The 19,646-nt window shown below is 40.5% G+C and overlaps 1 long non-coding RNA gene across 14 annotated transcripts in view; it reads left to right on the top strand.

Annotated features, from left to right (window-relative positions):
• LOC137842946 (uncharacterized) overlaps nucleotides 1-19,646 on the top strand; it is an 80,455-nt gene that overhangs the window by 34,494 nt on the left and 26,315 nt on the right. For 9 of the 14 annotated variants that reach the window (XR_011089285.1, XR_011089299.1, XR_011089286.1 and 6 more), the window contains 2 exons: nucleotides 1,210-1,405; nucleotides 3,957-9,838. The exons of 1 other annotated variant lie outside the window; for it this stretch is intronic. This is a non-coding gene — a long non-coding RNA (uncharacterized lncRNA). Of the gene's footprint in view, nucleotides 1-1,209; nucleotides 1,406-3,956; nucleotides 9,839-19,646 lie in introns of those variants that run through there. 4 more of the 14 variants (XR_011089283.1, XR_011089294.1, XR_011089284.1 and 1 more) reach the window with 4 other exon arrangements.

Raw genomic sequence — 19,646 nt, 5'->3', positions numbered from 1 at the left:
TTTTTATCAATACAGCTGTAGGTTTTTTCCCCTAATAAAATGCACATGCATTTAATTCTGAAAAAAAAAAAAAATTCAGAGACAGACATTATCCTGCTAAAAATTACCTTTAAGGAATAATTTTAGAATAGAAAGGAAATCTGTGTATTATGGAATTCCCTTTGGAAAACCCAGTCTGTTTTATATTGACTTTGATACAGAGGCTAAACTACATTTAAATATTTTACAGCAATACTGCCTTTAAATGGGTTATAAATAATTCACTCAATAGCTGAACAGATGTCTCTGTGGAGTGCAAATTCTGTATATCTTAATGAGTAGATTTAATGGAATAAAACAAACTTCCAAGCCTTCATTTATTGGAAAACAGATGACAGGAAGTCTGACGTTCTGCTCTGTATAGAAGAAACAGAAAAACTAGAAATAAAAGCAATGGGGAGTGCCAAGACATTTTTTGTTTTTATTTTAGAGCAGGCACATTGTGCTGTATCATGGCCTGTAAAGTTTTGTTCTGTTTTTTTTTGTGTGTGCTTTTTTTTTGTTTGTTTGTTTGTTTTTGTTTTTTTTTTTGTTCTGTTTTTGTTTTGTTTTGAACACTTTTATGTTCAGAAGAAGCCTTGATTTTTATTTTTCTGCACCAGTTACACAGGAGAAAGACAAGGATTTGCATTAAACAAAACTGAAAAATTCTAAACCCCCATTTAAAATAAACAACAATGGAGTCTCGCACTTAAAATATTTCCACACAGTTTCTTTTTGTTTTTCACCTTAAGTGAAAAACTTGGCTTGAAATCCTAAAAATTCTTAGGCTGTAAAAACTATGTAGGAGATAATAATCCATATTCTCATATTCTATAAATGAATCTAGCTACAATGACTCACAGAACAAAACAACACAAAACCAACCCCAGTGCCAAAACTGAGATCATCACTCCAGACTCCATATCCTGCCTTCATCCATGTAACACTTACAGTACATAAAATTACCAGAAAAAGGAGACGGAGAAGGAAAAAAAAAAAAAACCTTCAAAACATAGTCAAAGTTTTGGCCTTCTGACTAGAAACATACCAACCATAAAGAGACAGTGAGTGTGATGTGGTGGTGCTACTAAAAATCAGAAATTACACAGAAGTACTTTTCAATGCTTGGCTGGGACTCAGAAAAAGAACTATAGTTATTGCTGTTTTCCAATTTTATTCTTGTTCTAGTTGTAGTGTTAAATCCTTTCTTGTGGATGAAGACAACTTAAAGCGAGACATATTGTTCAAAAGGAATGGAAAATGGAGACTTGTTTGTAATCAAGAAAAGGAATGGAAAATGGAAACTGTTAAGTCATTGTAATAAATGGCTCAGTCTTCAAAATAGGACTATAATCAAAGTTTACAATTCATTAAAGGAACAGAGGTAAGCAAACAGCACTGGGTGTGCCGGGAGTCTCTGCTCCACCAAGACACACACCAGTTACATCAAGCCGCTGATTTTTATGCTCCTAGGCTGATACATATTCATTACTACTTCTAAAAAAAACAGGGTTATTATAATTATTTTCTGGAATCCAAACCCTCCTACTGGAGCAGTGGTCCCTCTGGGGGTCTCTGAGGGTCTCTCGTGCTGAAGGCTCATAGTCTTCATCCCTCTTGTCCTTCTCCTTTGTCCAACTTGGCTGTATGTCAGAGACTTGTGCAACATCCCCTGCAAACTTTGTCTTTTAGTTGTTCTTCAGCTCTCCCCGTCTTCTTAATCTCCTGGGCAGATATCAGAGACTTGCATAGTGTCCCATGCAATACTGATAATAGTTAGCAGTTATTCTGAAACCCCCCAGATATCAGAGACTTCAAGGAAAAACCTACAAATACATTTCCCTTCAAGCTCTCTATTGACACGAATTGCTAAAACATTCCTTTGCAAGATACAAGAACTATATACATTAACCACTCTGTTTTTCTTAGACTTGTGGTTATACAAGGGTATGTAAGACAGAAGGTCACATTCATCATACCATGTGGCCCTAGCACTGTTCCATACTGACACGAATCAGATAAACATATCTCACAGTCATGGAACTTAAAGGATTGCTTGTTACCTTTTCTGATTGTACACGCATACTCGGGTTTAGTATGTAAAAGCAATGTTCTGTATATTTAGAAAGTTTGATGTTCGTGTCTGCGTGTTGGTGGAACATAGACTCCCCGCACACCTGGCGCTGTTTACTTGCCTTTTATAACTTTTATAAATATTCCTTTTATAAATATTACTAAATTCAGATTAGTTGAGACTTCATTTATAACAATGTCTTACAGTAAATAACAATACTGAGACATCCTGGGTAAAGGAGAGGTAGGATGGCGAGGATGACTTTGCAGTCATCTTATTCATAGCTTTGAGAACTGAGAAAGTGACAATCAAGAACTAATGGTTTGTCAGCTTTGACTGTCAGGGATACAGGCCAAATCCCAACTGTTTTCCTGGAGTAGTCCAGCTGAAGTTGATAGCAATATTAACTGTGGGTTTTTTTTTTTGACTTTGCAATACTTTATGCAGTATTTTTAATATAAGTATGACCTTTCAATCATAACAACTCATATCAGGACTGAAGTTCTAGTTAATGATTTGATTATATGAAGAATGGTAAAATTAAATCTGGAACTTACGAACGAGTGAACTGTAATGAAATTATGTTGGCCTGATGTATAGCAACCATCATCTTTAATACAGCCCTGTATTAAAGACATTTCAAAATTCAGATGTGTCTTGTTGGAAAGAACAGATACTGAGATTCAAAAGCCATCTCTCTGCCTTTGACTTGCTAATGGTAAAATTGTTTTCTAAGCCTTGTTGTATTTAACAAACTCACAGAATCCTTTTGAACAAAGTTTCATTTAAATTTCTACCTTATTTCCTTCAAGAACTGCTTAGGCATGTAAACAACAAACTTTTGATCCTATTTTAATTACCTTTTAGTGAGAAATGCTCATTATTTTACCAAATATTTCTTATAAATGTAACTCCCAAAGCATAAGGCAGTGGAAATAAACTGTTATATATGAATCTCTCCCACTAAGCAGTATGAAATGCTTTTAAATACGTGAGTCCTATTTCTGATGAGTTAAAGTGGAGTGAAGTTTTTATTGGTGCCCTGAGAAAATATGAATGTGAGTGATGAGAACTGCATATGGCATAGGTAAAGTGAAGCTGCTAGTAAGGGCCGTAGTGTTTATTGCCTCTTGTTCTGGATCTATGCAGTAAGTTTGCTGACATATTGTCAGTTTCGTCAAAAATACACCTGAATTAGCATTGCAGTGATTTTTGTGATGTAGAAATAGACTACTACAAAATATATGACAATTTTCTTGTTTTCTATGCAGTGATGCATTCAAAGTCTGGTTTTACAACATTTCCTAATGTTAGGGTAAGAAAAGATTCTTGCTTTTACTTGGGTTTCCTTTTTATAGAACACAGAAAATACATGGTTTATATAAGTCTTGTCTTGTTCCTTTGCTTTGAATCTGATGGAAGGAAGTTTTTGTCACAGTTTAGGATCTGAATTGGATTTTCTAATAGAAATGTATTCATAAGTCTCTTAAAGGTCTTTTCACTAGGCACAAGTTCTCTGCTGTTCTTGCAATATAAACATTTCAGCATTGTGCTAATGTGCTAATAGCCAGAATTTGAACCTAAACATTTTCCTTTCATTGTCACAGCTAGTGCAAATAGTAAAATTGTACAAATGATAAAAAGCAATTAAGGCTATTATCTTAATAACATGTACACACATGAATAGTTCATCAAACAAAATCAGCTAATTTACTTCACTTATGTCTTAGCTATTTAACATGATTTCACCGTTAATAACTTAAGATGGAATATTTGAAATAAATGTTTTAGGCTTTGCACAGTCTTTCTGACAGCACTCACAGTGACACTGTTCTGCTATTTCCTCTGACCTCATTTGCAGTGAGCCGTGTGCAAACAGATTAATGTACAGAAAAGCCTGTTGGAACTACAAGGATCAACCACGTAAGTTGCAAGGAAAGGGGAAAGCAGTACTAGCCGTTGAAAGGTTGGATAAAAAACACTGAAGACCTACAAAGCAAAAAAATATGAATAAGTTGCTGAAATGGCTGCCTTGTTGCTTAACATATGTGAAAATAGAGGATGGTGAATGCCTTTTTAGGAGCATTTGATCCTCTTTTTCTATATGCTCACCTTCTGTCATGGTATTTATCTTACTTCCAAAGAAGAGAGGGAAGAAAACAACCAAGTTGCTTGCTGAGTGTTTATTGTGCATTGCAGCTACACATTATGCTAACAAGGCTCAAAGGATATAAGAAAATATCTTTACAACAGCTGATTTTATATTTCAGTATGAGAAAACAGATAGCAAGCTCAAGGTTTTATTGTTAATATTTTCAGACCTGCAAACAAACAAACAAAAAAAAATCAATTAAAGAGACCTCCTAAACTGCAAAGAGCAGTTTCTTATATTTTCTTATATACTCAGATTCTTGCTAGGAATCTGTTTGTAACCTTCTGGTCCTCAGAAAATGCTTTCTTTCTCAGTAAGACTACCTATGGTCAGGATATATGTTAAAAACGTAGGAAGTACTGTTTTCCTTCTTATTTTTGCCTGAGTGGCAGAGTAAAAATCTGAGAATCTTTTCTCTTCAAAAGATATATCTTTTTATTTCTCTCTGCTTCTTTCATGCTGCTTGCTCAGTCTGTTACACATAGGAGACAACCGTGGTTCATCCTGAATTATTTCTTGGCACTTGCATTCATAAGGCATCTGTTTTTCAACACACAGTGGATTGTCTTTACATTTATGCTGAACAACTTGGGCAACAGTTGTAGCGTAAATGCTGCAGGCTCTTGATTTCTGTCCTTAAGGGAATGCTTCTTATATACATAGTGCAGGGACACACGTAGTCTTCTGACTTCAAAATGCTTGGAACAAGCCAGGAGTCTCTGGGGCATAAAGGAAAAAGTCTAGCTCAGATTTTCTCTCTTCCAGGAAATGTGCTCAAAGGAAAGGCTGAAAGGTGGATGCTTCAGAAAGCAGGAATGTTTCTGGGGAAACACAACAATCTCAGGATTTCCAACACTAGGGACTCTTTTTTTTTTTAACACTGTTTTTATTATTTTATGATTAGTACTTTGCTGAGAAAAAGATTTTTTTCTGACTCAACTTGACAATTTGCAAGCTGTCTCCAGAGCAGATCACACATGCTATGACAAGATAGCTTTCATAGTGTACTGAATCAACTTCTCCTGCAAGATAAAAAATGACCTATGGTATGAGTGATATACATGTATAAAGAGGCAAACTAAAAGATGAGGATTTCTATACAACTTTTTCTTATTGATATCAGCATCTAGGTCAATTTTAAAAGTGTTTTTGTATCGAACAAGATTCCAGTCTTGAGTGGTTGCAACAATTTTTCACCCCATTTTGAAGACCAAAGTAATTGTAGAAGTTTTTCGTTTAGCAGGATTGGAAATGAAATCATGTCTCTGTTAGGGCAGAGCAAAGCTGTTGGAACCTTGTAAAGTCCTTCAATGAGCATGGATCAAGTTTATACAGTTGACTATTGCTTCTTTTTTCCACTGTTGTAAATATTACATTAAATTTCCTTCTGAGATTCAGAGAGTCTAGCGGTGGTATCAGTTATGTTATAGCAATTCGAGCAGTATGATGAGACACTGTGCCTTTCATCAACAACAGAATTCCATTGGAAAGGTTTTAGACCCTGAAGAAGTCATTATGAACTTAATAATAAACTCTCTCTACTATAATTATGGATGGAGGTGAATATTTAAATATCTGTTTGAATAAAGATAGTATTTTTTGTTTACTAGCCAAACAAAGAAGTTTTCTTGCACCACAGGAGACCATTTTATGAGATGTACAAGGATCCAGCTGGTATTCAGGAATTTTACAATGAGATTTCTAAACAGAAAAGTTAAGTCGGGAAAGGAGTGAAGTTCCTACCATCTAAAAACCTAGGCTTTTTCATTTCAAACCAGCTATCCCTGCTAGCTTCATGTCATACGTATATCTAAAACTAAGCAAAAGCAGGGAGAAAGGGACCTATTCCCTTAACTCCACTGTATTTCACTGCACAGAGGGGTATGAAGAGCAAGTGTAAATGTTGTTGATCATTTGGCCCTTTTCTAGTTTTAAGGGAAAAGTGAATAGAGCTGGCATTTTACCCTCAGTATTTTACCAAAGTCCATGCAGTAAGAAAGGGAAATTTCTGCTCACTTACCCACCAGAGCCAGGTAGTGCTTTTACCTGGGAAAGTTGGTTCCCAATGGACTTCTTGAAGAGTTCAGCTTTTGTGGGTTTTGATTTGGGGGTACAATTTTGGTACTCAAAACCATGCCTGCTTTTATGTCCTACCAAATATTTTGTCTCCTGCTTATTTCCACTCACATCAGCAAACCCTGTACAGCTAGCAATATGAATTGAGCCTCATCAGCAAAGTAGTTAACAAGTTTTAATGACCATCTCTATTACTGGTCATTGCCAGTAATATCAAGAAAGCAATAGGGTACAGGACTTATGATCACTTTTCAGGGTTGAAATCACTGAGGTACTGTAATGTGACACTGTGAAGTATCATTTCACAGAGATACACTTCAGAGTACAACTGCTCTTTAATTCCCATATGCATAACCCTGAGCTAATTAAATTACCTTTTTTCCCCTACTGTTCTTTTGTGCAATTGAATAAAAGACAAGGAAAAAAGAGAATTTACTGGAGTTATTGAAAGCTGTGTTATTGTTAAGATTTGTAGCCTCTTGAAAGACTCTAAAGTGCTTTGACTCCAACAGAAGAAAGTACAGGTGCGAAGCAGACATTTTGAGGGAAATCATCATACACAGTTCAGAAGGGTTTTAGAAAAAAGCAAAGAAAATCTATTCTTTAGGTCTTTAACTCTGACACCAGCAGGATGAAGAAGTTTTAAACTAAGCTGTTTCCCATGTAACTGATAGGGTTTAAGTATTGAAACTAGCCGTGTCCTAACCAGGGAAACTGCAAGAGGAAAAGGGAGGCTGGAGCAGCAGTGCTGAAACTGAAATTAATGCGAGAGCTTATCTATGAGAGTCATCTATGTGAGATGACGCATGTGAGAGTCATATAAGGACTTTTGTTACCATCTGTTTGTTTTTAAATACTGTTATTAATAGGAGTATTTAACATATACCACTGTCAAAATGCTATCTCAGAAGTTATTATTCATAGCATTCTGTAGAAAGCATAAAGAAATCTGATGAATATCTCTTATGAAAAATATTTCAAGTCCAACGATTTGTACCACGACTTGATGGAGACTGCGGTGTTTTACTGAATTCTGAACTGATTGACAGAATCTGTGAAACTGTTCATTGGGTCATGAAGTATTATTGAGATTATCTTCATTATCTGTTCTCTGGTAGTTTTACTTCTTAATTTAGTATATGAATTTTACCTTACTCAGGGTGTATTGTGCACCCTGTAGATATAATGCATATTACTATGTTTCATATATATGTATAATTCCATAAAATTATCAGTATATACTAGATAAAATATAGAATATAAAAGTATATTAAAAAGCCTCCAAACTTTTTAATCATTCAGATTTTGGCCTACCTGCTTCAAAAAAAAAACACATTCCCTCCAACCCTGTGATTTTGTTGCAGGCAAAGTAATATGGTGCATCTATGTCATTACAAGGGATTAGTGAGAAAAGATGCTGTAAGTTTCTGTAGAATAGCAAAGAACATTGGGCACAGGCTGGTTATCTATTCTAAAGTAAGTCCACAGTAAAATCTGCAGTACTTCAACTCTTCAGGTTTGGATAGAAGTGTCACTGATGCATCACTCATCCTATTATAAAACTAAAATGAGGTTATTCACAATCTCTTTCCACTGAAACTGTAGATTAATTTCCAAGACTCATAGTATTGTTTGCTATAAATTGTATAGGGAAATAGAAATACGTTTTAACATTCAGTTCTACTGCAATACAAGGTGAAGTAATTGTGTGCCCAAAAAAGCCCCTGTCAGATGAGTGCCTGTGAGACAAGTGTACTAGTGGCTGCACATTTATACATGAGTTTCTTGGATTTCACCTCAGACACTCATCTGTTAAAGATGGTCTGAAAGAGTCAAATGTCAGTGCAAAATTTAAAGTTGATCTATGTCTTCATGCCATTTAAGAAAGAAAGTCTTAATCTGTCTCCCAGCTGAATACAAAAAGAGTGGCTTACCTTTGTTTTTACAGGATGAAGAAATTAAAAAATGTTTTAAGACCAAACTCTCATACATGCCTTAAACTAAAAAAGCAAATTTTAAAACTAAAATTTTAAACAAAGAACAAATATGTTTGTCAGACTCCTAAAACCCAGGTTTCTCCAGTAGTACTTTCAGAAGTAGCATTCCCTTTGATGAAATGTGTATGGTTGGCCTGTGGCTGCAAATGCTTTGAGGAGAAAGATGGATTTTTCAGGACAGCCAAACACAAAAAAATTATTGTTATGTGTGCATGAGTTAACAACTTTGATTCAGATTAGGATGTCTTCATAAGGGCTTCATGCCATCTGCTTAGTGATTATACTTTGGAAGTTAAGGCATGGTCAGTCTGAGATAGTAACATTAGTTTTCTGAAAATCATAAATCCTAGAATAAAGAAAATGTGATACCTAGTCCTTGGAAGACATTAAAAGTATTCATTAGTTAATGTATATATTACTTGCTGTACTTACTAATAAAGTGTCTTCATTAAGGATCCTCAGGTCAGTACTCTCATAAATACACTAATAATTAGTGAAAACAAGCCTGGGGGCTTATTTTCAGAGAACTAAGACAACAAAATGAGACTGAGGCAGTGGCAGAACATAGCAAATTGGTTGGTCAAAAACCAGGTGGTCGCGGTGAACAGTTTTCCAGAAAACTGACACAGAGCTGTATATAATTTGGCAGTAGCAGAAGAGAAATTCATTGTGGCTGGAAGGATTATGGAGAAATATGAAGTCTGAGAGCAAATGCCTGAATGTTGTATTGCAATCGTTTCCATGTCTTACACGGTACTGTCCTCCTACTTTCAGGTAATAATGTCCTATTGTGTTATAGAGAAGATTAGGATCCAGCAGCAGGCCATTCTGATGGCCTGGTTTGGCATGCAAGTCTCAGTGGGACATAGGACATACCCCGTGCATGAATAAATTCCTAAAGCCATTTCTGAGAGTGAATCTCATCCTGGTATTTTATGCTTATTCCCAAATATGTCAGACTACTTTGTTCAGAAATACGCCACTTAATCTAATTGATTCTATTGCTAGAATGGATGGTAGAAATGATGCTGAAGACCTTTTGGATATAGTCTTGGACTGGGAAGGAGTAAGAGAGGAAAAGAGTAGAAGAGTATGATAGTAGAAGGTGGTAGGGAAGTTTGAGCTGAGATGAAGAAAATGCATTTTGAAAGAATTAAGAGAACGAGGTGCAGGGAGACCCTCAGTTGCTGGTGTGTGCTGCTGCTGAGGAACAGGCACTGTTTTGCAGAGAGAGGGAAAGTATTTGAAAATAGAAAGATCTGGGTAATGAGAGATATAGGTTAGTAAATATGGGCAAAGCGTTCTGTGGAAATGCCCTTATTCTTTCTTACAGCTACTAAGGTCATAAAATGCAAGATCTCTACTTGAATAAGTGCTTTCTAGTTCCAAGTTTAATGATATTCACTTTAGATAGAAGGGCAAGGTAAGGACAACCTCATCTCAATCACTGGAAAGGTGATATAGCAAATAGCCTTGGAATACATTTCAAGAAATGTGAAGGACAAAAAAGGGACTGGGAGTAATGGTGGCGGAGCTCAAGGAGGAGGTGGAGAGGCTGAGGGCCATCAGGGAATGTGAGCGAGAGATAGACTTCTGGAGCAACTCCCTGCAGGGCCTCAAGGAGAGGTACCGGGGTGAGACCCCCCAAACGGGGGTGGACCCCCTGCCCTGTCGCCGTCGGACAGAGGGAGGGGATCTGGGAGTTGAGGAGGAGTGGAGACAGGTCCCTGCACGACATGGCAGGCGATGCCCTCCCCTTCCGGCCCCACCTTCCCAGGTGCCCTTACAAAACAGGTTTGAGGCCCTGGAGATTGAGAGACCAGCGACTGAGGAAGAGATAGAAAGGGTTCCCAGGAGGATGCCTAGGGCGAGGAGGTCGACTCCACACCTCAGGACTGCCTCCACCAAGAAAGAAAGAAGGGTGATTGTCGTGGGAGACTCTATCCTTAGGGGGACAGAGGGCCCTATTTGTCGGCCTGACCCTACCCGTAGGGAAGTCTGCTGCCTCCCTGGGGCCAGGGTCAGGGATGTTGCCAGGAAGCTCCCCAACCTGGTACGCCCCTCTGATTATTATCCTCTCCTGATAGTCCAGGCGGGCAGTGACGACATTGATGACAGAAGCCTGAAGGCTATCAAAAGAGACTTTAGGGGGCTGGGACGGTTAGTGGACGGAGCAGGAGTGCAGGTAGTATTTTCGTCCATCCCTACGTTGACAGGGAGGGGTACGGAGAGGACAAGGAAAGCCCACCTGTTAAACACGTGGCTCCGGGGCTGGTGCCTATGCAGAAATCTTGGGTTTTTCGACCACGGGGCAGTTTACTCAGCACCTGGTCTGATGGCCGTAGACGGGTCCCTATCCTTTAGGGGAAAAAGGATCCTGGGCCAGGAGCTGGCGGGGCTCATTGAGAGGGCTTTAAACTAGGTAAGAAGGGGGATGGGGCTGAAGCAAGGGCTGTTGGGGCTGTGCCAGGGGGAGCAATGGCAAGGCCGGAGGATAAGGTAAAGGCCCAGCTGAAGTGCATCTACACCAATGCACGCAGCATGGGTAACAAACAGGAGGAGCTGGAAGCCATCGTGCAGTGGGCAGGCTACGACTTGGTTGCCATCACGGAAACGTGGTGGGACCAGTCTCATGACTGGAGTGCTGCGATGCCTGGCTATAGGCTCTTCAGAAGGGACAGGCAGCACAGAAGGGGTGGCGGTGTGGCTCTCTATATTAGAGAGTCTTTCGATGTTGTAGAACTCGAGGCTAGGAATGACAAGATCGAGTCCCTTTGGGTTAGGATCGGCAGGGACAACAAGGCTAGTGTCCTGGTCGGGGTCTGCTATAGACCGCTGAACCAGGATGAGGAGACGGATGAGGAGTTCTACAGGCAGCTGACAGAAGTTGCAAAATTGTCAGCGCTTGTACTCGTGGGGGACTTCAACTTCCCTGACATATCCTGGAAGCACAACACAGCCCAGAGGAAGCAGTCTAGGAGGTTTCTGGAGAAAGTGGAAGATAGCTTCCTGACGCAGCTGATTAGTGAACCTACCAGGGGTGGTGCCCTGCTAGACCTTCTCTTCACAAACAGAGAAGGACTGGTGGAGGATGTGATTGTTGGGAGCTGTCTAGGGCAGAGTGACCATGAAATGGTGGAGTTCACTATTCTTGGCGGGGCCAGGAAGGGAACCAGTAAAACCACTGTATTGGACTTTCGGAGGGCTGACTTTGGGCTGCTCAGGACACTAGTTGGTGGAGTCCCATGGGAGGCGGTTCTGAAGGGCAGAGGGGTCCAGGAAGGCTGGGCGCTCTTCAAGAGGCAAATCCTAATGGCGCAGGAGCGGTCTGTTCCCATGCGCCCAAAGATGAGCCAGCGGGGAAGAAGACCAGCCTGGCTCAACAGAGAATTGTGGCTTGAGCTTAGGAGAAAAAAGAGGGTTTATAATCTTTGGAAAATTGGGCAGGCCACTAAGGAGGACTATAAGGATGTAGCGAGGCTGTGCAGGGACAAGATTAGGGAGGCCAAAGCTCATCTGGAGCTCAATCTGGCTACTGCTGTTAAAGATAACAAAAAACGCTTTTATAAATACATCAACACAAAAAGGAGGACTAAGGAGAATCTCCATCCTTTACTGGATGCAGGGGGAAACTTAATTACAAGAGATGAGGAAAAGGCGGAGGTGCTTAATGCCTTCTTTGCCTCAGTCTTTAGCGGCAAAACCGGTTGCTCTCTGGATACCCAGTACCCAGAACTGGTGGAAGGGGACGGGGAGCAGGATGTGGCCCTCACCATCCACGAAGAACTGGTTGGTGACCTGCTACGGCACTTGGATGTCCACAAATCGATGGGGCCGGATGGGATCCACCCAAGGGTACTGAGAGAACTGGCAGAGGAGCTGGCCAAGCCCCTATCCATCATTTATCAGCAGTCCTGGCTATCGGGGGAGGTCCCAGCTGACTGGTGGCTAGCAAATGTGACGCCCATCTACAAGAAGGGCCGGAGGGCAGACCCGGGGAACTACAGGCCAGTCAGTTTGACCTCAGTACCAGGGAAGCTCATGGAGCAGATCCTCTTGGGAGTCATCATGCGGCACTTGAAGGGCAAGCAGGCAATCAGGCCCAGCCAGCATGGGTTTATGGAAGGCAGGTCCTGCTTGACGAACCTGATCTCCTTCTACGACAAAGTGACGCGCTGGGTGGACGAGGGAAAGGCTGTGGATGTGGTCTACCTTGACTTCAGCAAGGCTTTTGACACCGTCTCCCACAGCATTCTCCTCAAGAAACTGGCTGCTCTTGGCCTGGACTGGCGCACGCTTTGTTGGGTTAGAAACTGGCTGGATAGCCGGGCCCAAAGAGTTGTGGTAAATGGAGCCAAGTCCAGTTGGAGGCCAGTCACTAGTGGCATCCCCCAGGGCTCGGTGCTGGGGCCGGTCCTCTTTAACATCTTCATCAATGATCTGGATGACGGCATTGAGTGCACCCTCAGTAAGTTTGCAGATGACACCAAGCTAGGTGCGTGTGTCGATCTGCTCGAGGGTAGGAAGGCTCTGCAGGAGGATCTGGATAGGCTGCACCGATGGGCTGAGGTCAACTGTATGAAGTTCAACAAGGCCAAGTGCCGGGTCCTGCACCTGGGGCGCAATAACCCCAAGCAGAGCTACAGGCTGGGAGAGCTGCCAGGCAGAGAAGGACCTGGGAGTGATGGTGGACAGTCGGCTGAATATGAGCCAGCAGTGTGCTCAGGTGGCCAAGAAGGCCAACGGCATCCTGGCTTGTATCAGAAACACTGTGACCAGCAGGGCTAGGGAGGTGATCGTCCCCCTGTACTCGGCTCTGGTGAGGCCGCACCTCGAGTCCTGTGTTCAGTTTTGGGCCCCTCGCTACAAGAAGGACATCGAGGTGCTTGAGCGGGTCCAAAGAAGGGCGACGAAGCTGGTGAAGGGCCTGGAGAACAAGTCCTATGAGGAGCGGCTGAAGGAGCTGGGCTTGTTCAGCCTAGAGAAGAGGAGGCTCAGGGGTGACCTTATTGCTCTGTATAAGTACATTAAAGGAGGCTGTAGTGAGGTGGGGGTTGGCCTGTTCTCCCATGTGCCTGGTGACAGGACGAGGGGGAATGGGCTAAAGTTACGCCAGGGGAGTTTTAGGTTAGATGTTAGGAAGAATTTCTTTACTGAAAGGGTTGTTAGGCACTGGAACGGGCTGCCCAGGGAGGTGGTGGAGTCACCATCCCTGGAAGTCTTCAAAAGACGTTTAGATGTAGAGCTTAGGGATATGGTTTAGTGGGGACTGTTAGTGTTAGGTTAGAGGTTGGACTCGATGATCTTGAGGTCTCTTCCAACCTAGAGATTCTGTGATTCTGTAATCATCATCGGTTTATGAAGGAGGAATGATGCCTGGACAACCTGATGACACCTGGTGACTGGTGTGTTGGATGGGTGAACAGCAGTGAATGTAGTTTATCTTGACTTCAATGCTTTCAACTGTCTCTTCTGTAAAATTCTCATAGACAAACTGATGAAACAGAAACTAGATAAAAGAACAGTAAGGTGGACTGAAAACTTGCTGAAATGCCAGGCTGATAGGATTATGGTCAGTGGCAGAGTCCAGTTGCAGGCAAGTTGATTGTGGTGTGCCCCACGGCTTGATAATTTGGCTGGTTCTTTTTAATGTTTTTGTTAATTAGCTGGACAATAGGACAGACTGCACCCACAGTAAATTAGCGGATACAAAACTCAGAATTGTTGACACACCAGACAGTTGTGCTGCTGTACAGCAGGCTGAAGAAGTGGGATGACAGGACTCACAAGAAATTCAACAAAGGGAAATGCAAAGTCCTGCGCTCGGGGAGAAATAATTCCATGCACTAGTGCACACTAGGAGCTGACCAGCTGGAAAGCAGCTCCTCTCTGGTGGACAAGTTTACCAGGAACAAAAAAAAGCCAACCAACTCCTCAGCTACTTTAGGAAGATCATGACCAACAGGACAAGAGGTAATGGGTGAAAAGTGAAACACAGGAGAGTCCATCCAAACATAAGAAAAATAGCTTTCAATGTGAGGATGACCGAGCCCTGACACAGGTCAACTGGAGAGGTTGTGAAGTCTCCCACCGTGTGTACTCAGAACCTAACTGGACATGGTCCTGAGCAACATGCTCCAGCTGATCTGGCTTCAAGCAAGGGGTTGGAGAAAGATGATCTCCAGAAATGCCTTCCAACCCCAAACTTTCTGTGATTCTGGGATCCTCCTCATCTACGTGGGCCTGGGAAATACATGTACACTGGAGTCTCCTCTCTGTCTGCCAGTGACAAATCTTAATTACGGTTTTCATTTCTAAGTTCTCAGATCCTGTTTATAAATTTGGAATGTCTTTAGCTGGCACTGAAACACATAATTTTAAACTACATGGCAAGATTTTAATGTTCCTGGTATTTGACACATAAGTGTCAAATGCTTTTTATTTAATTCCAAAACATAATGTATTAAGGCAACATGCCCCTAGAAAACAACCTGACTGTTGAGATACTTAACGATGCTGAAAATGCTCAAGAAGAAAATTAGTGAAGCATTCAGTGACATTTTAGATCAAACAAATTTTTTTATGTGTGTCTTTGTGATAATTGTATTTTCTTCTAGAATAGTTTTTCTATGACAATCTGATTGTAAACTTAGTGTGCTTAGTGTGCTTAGTGCTTCTTAAATTCTAAAATCTGTCTTCCAGAAGAAAGTTATCCTTTGCAGAACGTGGATATTTGCAAATATTATTTTATTCATTCTGGAAAAATATTTCCTTGTTCTACTTACTTATATATTTTTCATATTGAATATGTACTATCTGTTTGATGTGCAGACTATTTCTTCTGGATGTTCAGTTAATGCAATTTGTGTTAAGCATCTGTTGCATTACTACTGTCAATATGTCACTTTGTGCTTTTCATCGTTTCACAGGGAAAGACTGTGCTAATTCACATCTCCTTCATATCACTCCCTTGTATCTGAAGACAGTAACCCCTTCAGCCCACCTGCCAAGCAGAGCATAAGCACATACTAAGATAGGCAACACTGGAGATGGAGTCTTTTTCACTTGTTTTTGTGTGAAGTAGAAAGACAGTGAAGGCAGGGTAACTGGACAAAGCTGCTCTGTCAGATGGGAACATTTCACCTGTCAGTAGGACATTGGTCCTATTCCTGCCTTGGTTGCTTAGTTTCTCTAAGGTGCCAAGGTTGCCACCTTACTTGCCTGCAACTTGTTCCACTTTTAATACTGGGATTTTGGCACTGAAGTGAACGTCACAACCATTCAAATAAAAGCACTAGTAAACTTCAGTTTACGTGAAAAAGAAGTGGCTCCATGAAATACTTTTTTTCTTCTAAATACTTTCTTCTCAGAGCAGAGCAGGCATCTTCATCTCATTGAATGGAGGTTTTGTTTTCATTTCTGAAACACTAAAACTTAAAGTTTTGATTTTTTTTCCTATTTCTCCATTTCTTTCCATCATTTAATGCATTTGACCAAAAAGGCATCTGTTGGTTTGTATTTCTTCTTCTACCTAGTTACTTTGTGAGACATTTTCACTGAATTTCCCTCTCATTTGCTGCAACTATTTAAAATGTTTATTTTTGTCATATGGGTGAACTCAATCAATTATGAAATGAGGAAAAACAAGGAGACTGATGATCAGGATAATTTGGGCAGCTAACAAAGACTTTTCAGGAGATGCAGAGGTAGTTAGTGTACCACACTGAAAGAAGGACATAACTCTGGGCCTGAATTAGTGTGAACAGGGGTGAGGCACTCCAGTAAAAAACAGACATAAAGATCTTGATGAAGCAGATGTCTACATGCCTACTTTAAGAATAAAAAATGAAAAAAAAAATCCTGGTAATTTAAAGTTTCATAACACTGGAGATAGCAATGGTACAAATGTAAACATTGTGCTTGACGACTCCTATTTATGCCACCAGCCATTTGCCATCCTTCCTCCCCATGTACCTCCCAGCTCCAAAGTCACTGCTTTGCAGTAGGCTGTTGTTTGATGTTCTTTCCCTTCCCTGTCCACTGCCCCAACCCAACTGGTAAAATCTTGTTTGTTCCTCCATCTTGCCTGTCTCTCTTAGGCTTAGCTTGTCAAGCAGGAATTGAGAGTATGTCTTGAGCTATGTTTCCACATTTCTATCCTGTTGCTGGACACACACCATCATCTCACAAGCTACACACTCATACTCTTTTGTTAAAAGCTATCACCACTATTAATATCACCAGTGTTTGCTTTGCCTCATCCTCAAATGCATTTTTGAAAAGGAACACACTTGTTATACATGGTGGAGAGGAAAGGTTTTAAGCTGGGTCAATACGTAAATCCTGTTAAAAGCACAGCCACACAAACTATCAGACTGGTGGGGTACTGGGTGAGACAACCTCTGCAGGACAGTGGGAGGTGGTGACTTCCCAAGCGGGTCTGCTGTTGCCAACAAATATCATGCAGCCCCAGGCAGTGAGCTTGTTCAGGAATATGCTGGAGTGCAAGGGAAGGAATAAAGAAGGGGAAAGAAGGAACCAGTAGGTAGTGTTGGAGTGATGTGAAATGAGGCACAGCACAAAGAGACTTGTCAAAAAGCGCTACATGCCTCAGAAAGCATAACCAATTATAATACTGCAGATTTTAATGGTGTTATTAGATGAGACCATGAGGGACTAAGCCAGAGAAACTGGTTTGCTGCATGGGCCAGGTAACTTTTCTTCTGTCCTTCTGTTTCCGATTTTTCAAAGCCACTTTGGCTACTTTTCTAGTGATATAGCTCATTCCTCATAAAGCACGTGAAGTTTTTCCTAGTATTCCTTCACGATGGGATGAATGTAAGCAGCTTTTGATTGAAAAAATAAAAGGAATCAGTTAGTTAGTATTAATTAGAGGCTTAAAAATGATGTTGTTTCTGCCCCATGCTTTAATGCGTCTAGAAATTTCTGTTTGCCATAGCATGTAGTTCAATGATTTCCATTTGAAACTCAGAGAGTTTATTTCATCAGACATGTTCCCCCTGCTTTTTGTTTTTGACGTCTCACTGAAATCTTTTGGGGAAGAACAGCCCAGGAGGAAAGAATAGAGCTGTAGCAGCTTGAAGTGCAGACATACTGAAGTAATTTATCTGAAAACTGTCTCCTGATTTGTCAGGATGGCCTTTTGCTTCAATGTTAATAACACTTCTCTGTTGGCAGTTGCTGTAAGATGGTAAATGAAGGTCAACTAATTACTATAGCCGCTATTTTATTTACTGAGCCTGTTCCTAGAAAACATTTTTGACAGAATTCAGGGATAATTGAATGCTTCATGTAAATACATTTTTGGGGAGAAGAGGTTATGTGTGTAACTGATTTTTTTCAAGTTTTCTATCTTTTTATTTGTTTAATTTTGCTGAACCAGTATTTTTCAGTCTTTTTTGACCAATCAAATTGTAAAAAATGCAGTAGCAGACTCAGCAGGACAGATTTACCACTAGGATTAAACTGATTTCTTACTTACCCTTTGCAGCTCCCTTATAAATCTCTGTGGATTTTCAGATTGATCTGTGGATCATAATTTGAAAGTCACAATGGCAAAGAGAATACAGCTTCTTTTGATGGTATATAGTTTAAATACAGTGCTTTCATCAGAAGGCACATTATTGCCCTCCTTACTGTCTGTGTAGTCTTGTAGAATATTAACTTTAGGAGCCAGGTACTTAGCTGAAATCCTGTAAGCATTTAATCTTCGTTTCAACATCGGAGCTCAGTTGCATAATCACTTATAACAAATTATCCACAAAATACCTCGGATTACTCTTTAGAGCTCTAATACTCAACCTGAAACCTCATAAATTTTGACTTTTAGGAGTATTCCCCTGACAAACCTTAAATAAATAGAATAAATAAATAAATAGTTTTTTAGCAGCTTTAAATGAAGATTCATCATAAAAAATAAATATACAGTACTCCAAACTCCATTTCAGTGACTGCTAGCATTTCAGTGACATCAGACTGCTTTGGCATGAGCTAAAGCAGTCCAGTGTTTCAGGAAAGATGTTTAAGTATCTTAGAGTACCAGTTCGGTATTTTTATATCTTGGTAAGGCTGGCTGAGAAGCATAGCTTCTGGAAGATGTTGTTTTGACTTTGCTTATAATTTGGTTTTGTTCTGAATTAGATCTGCTTCATCTGTTATGAGAATCCATGTAAATTAGGAGTTGTAACCAACACTCAATACCCCACTTATGCCTCCAATCTTTCAGATAAGTATTTGGGACCTATATTAGTGTACAGGTCTTTGGCGTTTACTAATATCTGACAAATGATTGGACTTCTCCTCATCTGTATTTGTTTCACCCAGCATAAAATGTGTTAAAAACACTGCTAGTTCAGAAGAGCTGACAGCCTCGATGCAGTGATGAAAGCAAGAGCAGCAGCTATGTGTGACCAGAGGAGGAGCTCCCTACTTCTGCCAGCCCAGCACTATTCATGGGTCTTAGACGGAGATCCCCACAGTCACCTCCCTGCCACAGCCCATTGAAGCGGCATTTGCTAGCTAGCGTGTGAATAGCTCACCCTCTTCACATGAAGAGCTTCACAGCTGTTCTGTCAAAAAAAAATATGTTATTTCCCCTCAGCTTCTTGCTGCCACTCACCTGGCAGAAATTACTGCCCCTGCACAAACAGTATAGGTACCATAAGTGTCCAGACATTGATTTCTAATGAATTCACTGAGGGAGCTAAGGTAGTCTATGAAGATGATTGGGGCAAACCTGACTGCCAGGTCAGTGGGCAGTGGGGAGCAGCAGCAGGAGGTAATAATATATAACATTATTAAACTTGGAAGATGTTTGGCCATGTCTTTTGAGCGCTTCAGTACTGCAATAAGACAGGAGTAATTTCCAAAAGAGCAAAACCTCAGAGCTCAATGGGATTTGTTAGATCAAAGGGTGGAATTCATCAATTTCCATCATATTCCTCAACAATATTAAATCACTATGATTTTTTTTTTGACTTGCCACTGTGGCCTATCAAATAAAACAGCCTTACTTTTCTGTGCAGTTTGCCAACTTGCTTCCCATTTTCTCCACCAATTATTAATACATATTCTAATACTGGGTGCCATGGAGTCTGAACTCTCCATTAACCTCTCTCCCCTCAGAGAATAATTTGTTCTCAAATCCTTTGTAGATTTAATCTATGAAAACATCTACTAAATTTCCATCAGATTTTCTAGGATGAAAATGGGTTTTCTTTCATTGTAAAAAGTACAAGGATCAGGTTGGACTTTCTCTAGTAAAATCTGTAAGAACAGGCACTGCATGGTGATTTTCCTGTCTTCA

This window comes from Anas acuta, chromosome 1, assembly GCF_963932015.1.
Source record: "Anas acuta chromosome 1, bAnaAcu1.1, whole genome shotgun sequence".
Lineage (NCBI taxonomy): Eukaryota > Metazoa > Chordata > Aves > Anseriformes > Anatidae > Anas > Anas acuta.
Note: the sequence above shows the minus strand (reverse complement) of the source record. Positions and strands in the feature narration are given on the sequence as shown.